The following is a 14,130-nucleotide window of genomic DNA, read 5'->3' on the forward strand; positions in this document are numbered from 1 at the left end:
GTAACCTAAAGGCCTCCATCTTGCTCACCAAGTCAATGAGTCCCTGACCGCCCTCTTCTACAGGCAGATACAGGACACTGCGCTTTACCCAATGCAGGCCATCCCAAAAGAAATCTAAAAGTATTGCCTGGATGTTCTTGATGACCGATATTGGAGGGTCTATACACTGTAACTTATGCCAGAACATGGAGGCTATTAAGTTATTAATAATGAGGACCCTGCCTCGACAGGAGATCTCCTTTTGAAGATACTTCCATTTCTTCAGTCTGGCTTGAACTTTTTCCCCAGTCTGCCCAGTTTTCTTCAGCTACTCCTCCTTGTCCTAAAACACCCCAGGTATCTGAAGACTCTTCTGTTCCACTTAAGGCCACCAGGTAGGCCCGGTGGGTCTCCATCCCTCCAGTTGCCAATTAAAAATGCGGTACTTTTGTCCCAGTTAATTTTTGCCGATGACAGTTTTTCAAATTCATCCAGGCAATGTTTCAGCTCCGTGATGTCTCCAGGATGACAGATGAACACGGTTAAATCATCAGCATACGCGACCACCTTGAGCTGTAAATTCGGGCACTGAGGGATGTTCAGACCTTGAAGGCGGATGCGAATTTGTTGTAGTAGCGGCTCGATGGAGAGCGAGAAGAGCATACCGGACAGAGAGCAACCCTGACGTATCCCTCTGGTGACCTTGAACGGGGCGGTTAGTGTTCCATTGAGTTTCACGACACTAAAACGTTGTGATATAAAAGTCCAATGTGTTTAATGAATGAAGGTCCAAAGCCAAAGGCCTTCAGCACTGCTAAAAGGTAATTGTGGTCCACCCTGTCAAACGCCTTCTCCTGATCCAGTGATAAAAGACCAGCATCAAACCCAAAGAGCCTGGCAGCATCAATCACATCCCGAACCAGGAAGATGTTGTCCAGAATACACCTGCTGGGGACACAGTATGTCTGCTCGGGGTTCACGATACTCGCCATGACTCTTCCTAACCGGTTAGCCAGGGCCTTGGAGAAGATTTTGTAATCCGCACACAGCAGGCTTACTGGCGCCAGTTCTTTAGCTCCGTGAGGTCTCCTTTCTTTGGGAGTAGTGTGATAACCGCCCTCGACAGGAAAGGGGCAGTTCACCCACTCGCAGACTTTCACAGAAAACCTCTGCCAGATCAGCGCCAAGGTGACACCAAAAAGCTTTAAAAAACTCAACAGGCAAACCGTCAATTCCTGGGGACTTCCCAATGTTCAGCCCATTCAACGCTGTGGTCAACTCATCTAGAGAGATCGTAGTTTCCATGAAGTCTTTCTCTCCATCTAGAACCTGAGGTAAGTCCTGGAGAAAAACTGACGACTCTAAATGTACCTCTTCAATGTCTGCAGAAAACAGTCGCTGGTAAAATTGGTGTGCCCAGGATCGAAGGGCTTCAGGCTCCAGCAGGTTTTGACCTTTGTCATTTTTTAAACAGTTGATGGTCTTACTTTGGCCAATTGTTTTTTCCAGTTTAAAAAATTGCGTAGGAGCGTCCATCTGGGTGAGCGACTGCATTCTCGAGCGGACGAGTGCGCCGTTGACTCTCTTGTCTATAAGGTCCATCAATAATTGTTTCTTAGTTTTGAGGGACTCAAAAATGCTGCCGTCAAAGTTATTACATAAAACTGAATGAAGTTCCTCAATATCCTTCTCCAGTTCAGAAATGGCGCATTCACATCCCTGGTGGTGTGCTCGGTGTATTGTTGGCACAATACGCGTATCTCAGTTTTTGAGCAATCCCACCATTGCCTCAGTGAAGAGAAGGTCTTCTTTTTGTATCTCCATTGTGTCCAGAAGTATTTGAAACAGTTGATGAAGTGGGGTCTTTCAGTAGATTATTATTAAAGTGCCAGTAGGATTTAACAGAAGGAGCAGAGAGAAAAGAGATTTGAAGGGAAACAAGACAGTGATCAGATAAACTAGTTGGAAGAATGGAGCAGTTAGCTATGAGGTTCCTGTGATTTTTCTGGATGTAAATTCTGTCAAGTCGAGCCATAGACAGCAGCCCAGCTGAGCTCTTCACCCACGTATACTGCCGGACCCCCGGATAAAAATCCCTCCAAATATCAAGGAGATTATTATTGGTGACCACAGACCTCAGTGATTGGACGGACCCGGTGCGGTTCTAGCCCATTCCTGTCCAGCTGCGCATTTTCTGTGCAGTTAAAGTCGCCCCCAACAAACACCAGCTCATCATTGTCACATGTCCCCAGGACATCATTTAAAACTGAGAAGCAGTGAGTTCTCTCAATCCCTACATTTGGGGCGTACACGTTAATGAACACCCACTTCTTCTCTCCCAGCTGCGCTTCTACCTTCAGCAGCCTCCCCTGGATTAACTCAGTACAAACAACACTGTCAGGTACAAAACTCTTAGAAAATAAGATCGCGACTCCTGCACTGAGATTTGAGCCATGACTAAGATGTGCCAGCCCTGGCCACTCTCTGTGCCAGTCAGACTGATTAGCCTCGTCAGTATGGGTCTCTTGAAGGAAAACCACGTTAATTCTTTTTGCGCTAAGTGCTCAAATAGCGCCGTTCTTTTTACTAGATCTCTGCAGCCGTTTATATTGAAAGAGCACAGGGAATAGACAGGCATTTTAAAAGAAAATAAGGTGGCGGTCAACAACACTACATTAACCAAAGAAACGGGTAATCGCATTAAAACTGCCATCATGATTGTGCTTCTAGTGAACGTTTCACTTTGCTTATGATATTCTTTAATCGGACTCTCTCTTTGGAGGTCATACCTAATTCAGCAGCCCGCCGCGCACTTGCTTCGCCGAGCTCAGAAACTGATGGAGATCAGGAAAGTGTTCGACTATACTGACCCCCGCTTCCCTTCTAAAAACTCTAAAAGCGCAAAATGCTTTCTGTGCTGTAAGCCTCGTGTAAGCTCGAGTGAGATGACAGATCAACTCTTATCGACGGGTCAGATTCATTGCCGTCCTCCCCTCCTTCCTCTCTCGCTTTGATTTCAGTGCCGTCTGTCTGCTGCTGATCACTAGCGGCGGCCTCTGCACTTTCAGTCTTAGTGCTCTTCTTGGCGCGCCCACCACTGGTTATTTGTTCTTTTCTTTTCTGGTTACCGGCTTAACATAACCGTGTTCATCGTTACTGTCTTCAACGAGCATTTCTCCATCGGCCCCGTCTCATGCGTTGTTTCTTCAGTCAATGCCTGCACAGCCAGCGCTCTTCTCCGCCCCCTTGAGAAGGCGCATCTCTTGGGCACGTCTCTAGAGCGGCAATACTCTCGGTGGGTGTTTTTTGGAGAAGCGCTGCAGGGTCATCTTTATAATATTCGACCCTGGTATCACCTTAGCCACCATCTCCTCCTCTTCATGGCTGACTTCAGCCTTCTTGTTCCCATTACTTTTACTAATCTGCCCGGCATTAGCCGCTGCGGCGTGATCATTTCAGCCCTCAGGTTTTTCCTAACGCAGGCTCTCCGCTGGACACTTCCAGCTCCCTGCTTCATGTCCCGGCCAGCTGTGATACTTTGAACTACAGTAATTTCACTCTGATCTTCAGCCGCTTCATCTGAATCGTAACTCAGATCCTCCATTTCCGAATCACTGATCACCGACTCATTCTCTTCGTTGTCCGAAGTTCTATCACGGGCTCTCTGTGCACACCAGACGGTCCCGGCATATCCGAGCTCTCCGTCATCTCACCCGCTTACACTGACTCGCTTTGTGCCCTGTCTGACCACACTTAAAGCATTTCATTTGTTCCGTAGTGATAAAAACTATATATTCGTAACCCTCTACTTTAAATTTCAAGGCCACATCAAGCTCCTCACGCGAGTTATTTAGTATCATGTACACCTGTCTCCGGAAAGACACGACATGCTTTAAATCCGGTGAGCGGCAGCCAAGCGGTATCATAACCACATCAGATATGACTTCACCATATCTACGAAGTTCATTTAATAAAGCCTCATTTTTCAAAAATGGTGGAACATTTGAAATAATAACTCGTTTAGCAGGAGTCGATAAAGGCAGAACCGGGACTAGCGAGCCGTTTATCACCAGGCCTTCCTGCACTATAGTATGCACCATAGCTTCGTCGCTTAGAAAAACTACAATAGTTTTGTTCATTCGGGATGCTGACTTCACATTCTTACAGCCAACTCTTTTCGCTACCTCAATAACACACGCCTCAACAGAAACCATCGGGTCCACAACCACTTTAATTCCATTTTTCCTTGAAAGATTTTCAAAATTTCGCGGGTTAAGCCCTGGAGGCTTTGCTCGGGACGCGGCCATGGCGCCGCAGCCGCGTCCGACTATTACAACAACCACTGACAATAAACTATATACTTTCAAATAAATGGCAAATCAGTAAAAAAAATCTTTATACATAAAACTAATAGTAAAGAAAGTTAGAAAAAGAAAACGAGAAATACTCACAGATACCCAAACGAACGGAGCGAACCTGCGACCAACAACCACGCCCACCCAGACCAGAGTAATCGACAGACAGGATAGATAGATAGATAGATAGATAGATATGAAAGGCACTGTATAATAGATAGATAGATAGATAGATAGATAGATATGAAAGGCACTGTATAATAGATAGATAGATAGATAGATAGATAGATAGATAGATATGAAAGGCACTATATAATAGATAGATAGATAGATAGATAATTTTTTTAATTTTTTTTTTTAAATTTTAAACAGACCTTTATTAACAATTATAACATAATTGCATTTAAATTAACAGTCAAAATTAAACAACATTTAATAACACACTTTTCCTACTCATACTTTAAGACTAGACATTCATCTTCCAAGGAGCATAAAACATCATTTACAGCCCAAATTTCTCTAAATATATCTAATTGATTAATAAGTTTAAAATATTCAAATTCGATTCTCAATCTTCTTTGAAGGAGGACCTTAAACATTAACAGAGCATCAGTAGTTTTCTGATCTTTATCTCTATTTCTTCTCGTTTTTAACATTGCCATCTTGGCCTGGCCTAACAAAAAATTGCCAAGTAAACATTGTCTTTTACAAAGTTTTGACACAGACATTCCAAAAATATAAATGAGGTTATTAAATATAGTTCCCAAATCCTTGAACAATAAATCAAGAAAATGCAGCAGTGGTTGTAATCTGGTACAATACAGAAATAAATGATAAATTGTTTCTTTCTGAAGGCAGAATGGACACTGATCTGTTGTGCTGGCACCAATGGTTTTTAAAAATGAATTGGTGGCTATTGCTCCATGTAGGATCCTCCACTGCAGGTCCCCAACTCTTTTCTCAATTGGCGGTTTATATAAAGTCCTCCATGCTGGAGATGTCGTGTCATGCAGACACAGAGTGTTCCTCCACAGGGTATCAGTCATGTCTTTCAAATACATAAAATGGGACACTTTAAGACACCAGTCATACAATTCTTTTTTTGACAAATTTTGGAACGAAATTCCATTTATGTGATTAATTGTTAAAATGGAGTTATTAGAACTGATAAAATCTTTTACATTTGGTTTAATTGTAATGATACATTCAGGAGGTTCTGCCTCTTTTATAAGATCTCCAGAGATATAATCCTCACACAGAGGACCTGCACCCAATTGCACTAAAGAGACTTTAAGTTTGTTGATTATCGACCCCCCAAGACGGACAGACCTAATCCCGAGCTCATGTGCCACAGCTGCCCCAGACTTCCACTGGTTGCTGACCGGATCAATAAAGTTGGCTACTTTGGTAAAGCCTTTGTTCATTAGCAGTGAGTTTAAACTAACCGAGTCAAACTCCAAGACTGGATTCCATATTACCGGTTCTTCGAGTAACCAGAAGACTGACTCCACATTAATACCCACTCTGTTTGTTTTGGTGTGCCAAATCAATAACATGTTGCGGTAAAAGGTGGGCAGCACAGATAGCGCCAATCACTTGATATCAATGAAAAGGAGTTGCAAATCAAAATTGAGATTTCCGACCCTGTGAAAAAAAGCGAATGCTAAACTCCTCCACAGTAAAGGCTGAGGGGCATACAAGAGACGCTGTAAATCTGTCAGCCTAAAAGCTTCAATTCTACTCAGAATGTCCACCAAGCCCTGACCACCTTCATCCACAGGCAGATGTATCACACTGCGTTTAACCCAATGAAGTTTATCCCAAAAAAAATCTAGTAATATCCCCTGAATTTCTTTAAAAAGCCAGATAGATAGATAGATATGAAAGGCACTGTATAATAGATAGATAGATAGATAGATAGATAGATAGATAGATAGATAGATAGATAGATAGATAGATAGATATGAAAGGCACTGTATAATAGATAGATAGATAGATAGATAGATAGATAGATAGATAGATAGATAGATAGATAGATAGATATGAAAGGCACTGTATAATAGATAGATAGATAGATAGATAGATAGATAGATAGATAGATAGATATGAAAGGCACTGTATAATAGATAGATAGATAGATAGATAGATAGATAGATAGATAGATAGATAGATAGATAGATAGATAGATATGAAAGGCACTGTATAATAGATAGATAGATAGATAGATAGATAGATAGATAGATAGATAGATATGAAAGGCACTGTATAATAGATAGACAGATAGATAGATAGATAGATAGATAGATAGATAGATAGATAGATATGAAAGGCACTGTATAATAGATAGATAGATAGATAGATAAATAGATAGATAGATAGATAAATAGATAGATAGATAGATAGATAGATAGATATGAAAGGCACTGTATAATAGATAGATAGATAGATAGATATGAAAGGCACTGTATAATAGATAGATAGATAGATAAATAGATAGATAGATAGATAGATAGATAGATAGATTCCCAGGTTTCTATAAGCTTTGTACACCGTTTACAGAAGCTCAATAAATAAAAAAATAATATTACTATATTATGTCAAATAGCAAACCTCCCTTAAATGCAAACCGTAAAACTAAAAAGAAAGACAAACATCTGTCATGGTGTTCCTTTAGGGGGTGATAGCGCCCTAGTTGGACGAAGTTCTTTTGTAATTGCGGTGTTTTAAGTAACCGAATACTATAGGTATGATATTAAAAGGCCATATCCCTCCCATAGTGATATGGCGGTAAAAATCACTAAAAGAAAATAGCTTAGTTTTCTTTAATGACGATTTATGTGGCATTACAGACAAAAGGAAGCCATGACAAGACTTTATCTGGGATCTCGATGTATACAGGCTGCCATTTTTTGTCGCTGCACTTGAAGGGTTTTCAGGACGGATGACGATATCACCCATCCGTCCATCGGCTTTGAGGTATTTGGCCGCTGTCCAAGTCTTTTCTACTGGTTTCTCCACGTGCAGGCCCTTAATTATGTTCCGAACACGGGAAGGAGAGGATTCAATTTCATCACTAACATACAGAAATAGTACAATGCCCATTTTCGTAGTTGTCCCCTTCTCTCTTCAAATGCTTGCCTAGCAGTTCTAAATGCTGAGAGCCCCTGTGTGCTAACTTTGGCCTGGCCTGTACATGTGAGTGGATTTTTGTACAAAGCACAGTGACATTAAACTTATATTCTTATTACACATGGCTGTCCCAATCCCAGTGAGGCATTATTCTGCTGTATTGCTGTAGGTATAAAGGAAAGTCGTGTTTCTTGACACACTTCTGCTGAATTTTTCGTTGTCTGAGTCCTCAGTGTTAGTGTCCCACAGGGTGGATGTGCAGCGTTAGTCATAATGGCACTCAAATTTGTTTGAATTCTCTCCTCCTCCTCTCCTACCTCCAGGGTGTCCAGAGTGCATCCCATATCTGAGCCTGCCCTTTTAATCAGCTTGTTGATTCAGTGGACCTCTCTTGATGTTATCACAGAATTACAGAGAAGATGTCACTACTCACATTAATAGAATTCAGTTTCTTAAGGAAAAAGAGCCCTCTCTGCCTTTTCTTCTATAGTTCCTCTGTGTTAAGTCCAACCTATTATCAATGTGGACCATCAAGTACTTGAAGTAGTGGACAACCTCTACATCCACTCCTGAACAGTGACTGGGGATAGAGGATCTCTGAGGCAGTGAAAGTCAATAAGCAGTTTCTTGGTTTTGCTAACGTTGAGTTGCAGACAGTTCTCAAAGTCCTCTACCTGACTCCTCTCCTCTGTCACATCCCCTCATCAATACACCCCATAAGTGTAGAATCATCTGAGTATTTCTGCAAGTGGCGTGACCTGCTGTTATATTTCTAGTTGGAGGTGTACAGGGTGCAGAGAGATGCAGACAGGCCTGTTCCTTGTGGTGCTCCATTGTTGCTCACACAGTCCTGGAGCATCACAGATAGTCTATCATCAGGACACCACAGGCTCATCCACCTGCTTATCTCCGAGTTTACTCCTTAACAGGGATGACTGCATGGCATAATATTTCATGAAGTGAGTGGCTGTGCAACATTAGCATGCTCTGCCATGGACAGGCGCTCTCACAACAGCAGCCGTCTGTTTTTGGAATAGGATTTGGGTCCTCAGGATCCTGAAATGAAACATGTCCATCCATCCATCCATCCATCCATCCATCCATATTCATACCCTGTTAATCCAGTCCAGAGATTTGAGTCCAATTTTAGAAATTTCAAATATGAATGAACGAATAAATAAATGAATGAGGCAGTGAGTCAGGAGCAATAGAATAAAGTGTATTTAGACTATGAATAATCGAATGGATGAATGAATGAATGAACAAATAAGGCCATGAATCAGGTGAAATTCAATAAAAAGAATTTATAATATGAGTGAATGAATAAATGAATGAGGTGAAATATAATAAAGTGTATTTAGACTATGAATAAGTGAATGAATGAATGAAAAAGGTGAATTCAAATAAAGTGTGTTTAGACAAGCAATAAATGAATTGCTATGGTTGGCGTCTTTCAGTCCTTCGTATGGGTTTTCCTGGAGTTATTTGGACACAGTATTTGTCTATTCTGAGATTTTTTTTTTAAATCGAAGGGATTCAATCCTACCATTTTCTTTTTTGTAAAAAGTGTCCTGAAGGACTTGAAACCCAGCCACAAGCCAGTGTGGTTCTTCATGCCAGTCCCAAGCCCAGATAAATGGGGAGGGTTACGTCCGGTGTAAAATTTTGCCAAATCAATATGCGGACAACAATACAAATTTCCATACCAGATCGGTCGAGCCCCGGGTTAACAACGACGGCCACCAGTACTGTTAGCCAACAGGGTGCTGGTGGACATTGGGCTACTGTTGGCCGAAGAAGAAGAAGAAGAGGGGGGAGACGTGTCCGGAGGCAGGAGGAGAGGAGGAAAATAAAGGGTAGGAACTTTGAATGTGAGCAGTATGACTGGTAAGGGGAGAGAGTTAGCAGATATGATGGAGAGAAGGACGAAGGATGCCGAGGATAGAGCTGGCAGGGAAGAGGAAAAGAGGAAAGCCTAAGAGAAGGTTTATGGATGTCATGAGAGAGGACATGCAGGTGGTGGGGGTGACAGAGAGCAAGATGCAGACGACAGAAAGATATGGAAGAAGATGATCCGCTGTGGCGACCCCTGACAGGAGCAGCCAAAAAAAGAAGTCCTGAAGGACTTGAAATATTTTGCCGTTATGCCATTTTGTTCTTATACTGCAGGTGTCATCATTTGGGTTGATAGTTACCATAGCGATGCTACCCAGAATTACCCAGGGCTGCGTGACATGTGACATCATGGATGGCACCTTATAAAGGTCAGCACGTACACATCTGCATCACCGCGAGTTAGAAGAACTCCAGTAAAGGACCAGTGTTTGGTGTGTTTTCTGGTGTGTCAGACGTCTTCTGACATTTACACTTGAATTCTTGGTTGAGTGTATTTGATTGAATCCTGGCTGACAAGCTTGGCTTGTACTCTGACTGTATCTCTCCTCTCCTGGTCCTTTGCCTTAAAGTTCATTACTGTCTCTTTTGAGTCACTTCATTAATACACGAATGAATGGTACAATGCATACAAATGACAAATGTACAGTATAATGGACTGCAGTGCCATCTGCTGGTCCTATCAGTATTTGCCCTTGCCTCTACAGATTTCTACATTAATCAACTTCTGCCCCGTGTGAACAATCGTACCACTGATTCAATCTTTGAATGGTCTTTAGGATGTTCATTGTGTAAATTAAATGTTGTTCATTCATGTTTTCAGAGCCTTCAAAATAATGAAAAAATAGAAATCATACATACACTCACCTAAAGGATTATTAGGAACACCTGTTCAATTTCTCATTAATGCAATTATCTAATCAACCAATCACATGGCAGTTGCTTCAATGCATTTAGGGGTGTGGTCCTGGTCAAGACAATCTCCTGAACTCCAAACTGAATGTCAGAATGGGAAAGAAAGGTGATTTAAGCAATTTTGAGCGTGGCATGGTTGTTGGTGCCAGACGGGCCGGTCTGAGTATTTCACAAATCTGCTCAGTTACTGGGATTTTCACGCACAACCATTTTTAGGGTTTACAAAGAATGGTATGAAAAGGGAAAAACATCCAGTATGTGGCAGTCCTGTGGGCGAAAATGCCTTGTTGATGCTAGAGGTCAGAGGAGAATGGGCCGACTGAATCAAGCTGATAGAAGAGCAACTTTGACTGAAATAACCACTCGTTACAACTGAGGTATGCAGCAAAGCATTTGTGAAGCCACAACACGCACAACCTTGAGGCGGATGGGCTACAACAGCAGAAGACCCCACCGGGTACCACTCATCTCCACTACAAATAGGAAAAAGAGGCTACAATTTGCACGAGCTCACCAAAATTGGACAGTTGAAGACTGGAAAAATGTTGCCTGGTCTGATGAGTCTCGATTTCTGTTGAGACATTCAAATGGTAGAGTCAGAATTTGGAGTAAACAGAATGAGAACATGGATCCATCATGCCTTGTTACCACTGTGCAGGCTGGTGATGGTGGTGTAATGGTGTGGGGGATGTTTTCTTGGCACACTTTAGGCCCCTTAGTGCCAATTGGGCATTGTTTAAATACCACCAATATAATTTATAATGTCTCCATATAAAATTTGTAATTTATATAATGTGTACAACTTTGACTGTTTAAAAAAAACATGGACCAGACTGCTGTTGACTGGAGTTTTGAATTTCCTTTGCCATGACAGTTTCATTGTCAACTGAAATTCAATGCCACGAAAGAGTATTTACCTCCTTCCTGATTTCCTGTTATTTCATATTTTTGAAGAGAATTTTTTTCAGATCTTTAACCAAAATCTAATATGACTAGCTATGCTACCCATCTAAGTACAGTAATCAATGTTGACCTCAGCATTAATGTTTGCAGTGCACCATCTGTTGGAGTGAAATTAGATAGATAGATAGATAGATAGATAGATATGAAAGGCACTATATAATACATAGATAGATAGATATGTAAGGCACTATATAATAGATAGATAGATAGATAGATAGATAGATAGATAGATAGATATGTAAGGCACTATATAATAGATAGAAAGATAGATATGTAAGGCACTATATGATAGATAGATAGATAGATAGATAGATAGATAGATAGATAGATAGATAGATAGATAGATATGAAAGGCACTATATAATACATAGATAGATAGATAGATAGATAGATAGATAGATAGATAGATAGATATGTAAGGCACTATATAATAGATAGATTTTACAGAAGGTCAATTAATGTTAAACACCAATAGCTCCCACCCCACCCCAAAATCACACACAACCTGGCTGCAGGTTTTTGTTTCAGCTACTACTCTAATTAGAAGACAGTCCCTTCTGTTAGTGAAACTTTGCATTTACCTCAACTGCCCGCTGGTACTTTCATTTATCTAATCATTCAGTTAGTATGTCTCTGTCATTCCAACACATGGTGCTTCACAAACGCTGCTTTTACAAATCTCATTCCAAATGGCATATAACAGAGACATCCCTTTATGGGTGTCTAAGTAGAAACAAAGAGCATAGTTGTGGTTTCGACCATATTGATATACATTGTGATAGATGGCCGGGAACCTTGCCCCACCATGAGACCTGGAGAAGCAGGGTGTCCGGGAAGAGGTGGCAATTCCTACCCCAGGACGCAAGATGGCAGCCCTCCGGGATTACATGTGAACCATGGAGCTGGGAAGCTCAAACATTGTGGGGACCCGTAGTCACCGCCAGTGTGTGCTGGATGGTTCAGAAGCCATGGTATGCAGCACATCCACCACACCAAGAAGTGCTGCAGGAAGGTCGTCAGGGAGCACCTTGAGCACATCCAGGTGCATTATAGAAGGGGCCGCCTCATTCAATTCAGGGAGCCAGAGGAGAGGCGAGGAGAGGAGAAGGGACGGTGAAGAAAAGGAAAGAAAAAGACAAAGAAAGGGCTGAGCAGACTTTATTGGTGGTGATGTGTGCACTGTGTTGTGTGAGCAGCTGCAAAAGGAATGTGTTTTGGACATTTGGTGTCCGTGTCTGTCTGTGTCTGGGGCATCTTTCACAACATATATAGCATTGTAGACTGAGGAGCCCCCTTTAGGGTTCGAGTTTGCTGATATTCAGTACATTTTTTGTTTGGGGTGAATAAGCCTCTAAATCCCCTTCCTCTTGATTTAACCAGTTTTGAGTTTGACCAGTCTCTCAATGTGAGACCAAATTGGAAAGGTTTAGGTGTTGTTGAGGTCAGCAGGGGGCGCTAACCCTGTAGTCTGTGTGGATCCCAATGGTTCACTGCAGTAATGGGGACACGGCACATAACATAACATAACATAAAACCAAGGTCCCGATCATCTGTGATCACAAAAGATCACTGGGCATCTTTTTAAAAGGATAGGGTGTACCCCGATGTCCTGGCTAAGCTTCCCACCCAGGGTTGCCAAGTCCTGTAAATGTGCCCAGCCCATTGCCCAAAATAGCACTGTAGACCAGCTCCAAGTAATCGGGTTCTCCCTTGGAGTTTTACAGTTGTCAATGTTCCCACTCCTTAGAGCAGGGCTGGGCAAAGTCATTCCTGGAGGGCCGCAGTGGCTGCGGGTTTTTGTTCCAACCCAGTTGCTTAATTAGAAAACAATCATTGCCAATAATTACATTTCATGGCTTGTTGGTGCTTTAACTCTGCTATGTCAGGTCATTCTCATATCCTTGATTTTTTATTCTATTCTAAGGATATCATCCAAATACTTTGAAGTGTAAAACGGATGGATAATTCTCAACCCTTTACTTTTTTGTCTTCTCTTTCCTTCCAAGTATTTAATTAAACCCAATAGTGCACGATAAATACACCCAGGTAAAGGGGAACAAGCAAATAGATAACTGCTGGTTTCTTTTGACATCTGCATCTTATTGCTAATAAGGAGCAATTAAAAACCTAGAATGCTGCTGTTTAAGACTTAAATAAGCAATAAGGGTTCAAAATCTTAATGAGAGAGATAACTAAAATGAAGCAGAAGTGTTTCTAGAGCAATAAGTGATTCTTAGTAAGCAATTGGGTTGGAACAAAAACCTGCAGCCACTGCGGCCCTCCAGGAATGACTTTGCCCAGCCCTGCCTTAGAGTATTTAGGCTGCCAAGTTATGGGGAGGGGGGGGGCGGTCCTTCTTGTTGTTCTACAGCTGTTGAAGTCGGGGGTGCCCTCTTGGACCATTGCCTCTGTCGACGTCAGGGTGAAGAAGGATTTTTCTGTATGCAACACATTCAATAATAGCCCAAAAACAGCATAACTGCAAATCTGGCAACCCTGTGCCCACCACCAAGTCAAGTCAAGTTGGGGAGCACACACTGGTACAGCACGTTGCTGCACCCACTACACAACAAAAAACTCGGGATCCCAGTTGGCAACCCCCCAGGCAGGCACGCGGTCCAATCCCACCCTCCAGAAATGACCCTCTATCTGCCACAGCCAGGTGTTACGTGGGTGTCCCCTTGGCCTGGTCCAGCAACTTGGGTCTCCAACGATGAGGATCTTATAAGCCAGATCACCCTCGGGGAATCACAACACGTGGCCGTAGTGCCGTAAGTGACGCTCCCTCACAATGCAGGTCATGTGCCTCATTCGGGACTCCATGAGCAACACAAAGTCAGACCAGCAGTACCCAAGGATTTTCTGGAGAGACAGTGCCAAAGGAGTCCAGTCTTCA

This window comes from Polypterus senegalus, chromosome 6, assembly GCF_016835505.1.
Source record: "Polypterus senegalus isolate Bchr_013 chromosome 6, ASM1683550v1, whole genome shotgun sequence".
NCBI lineage: Eukaryota > Metazoa > Chordata > Cladistia > Polypteriformes > Polypteridae > Polypterus > Polypterus senegalus.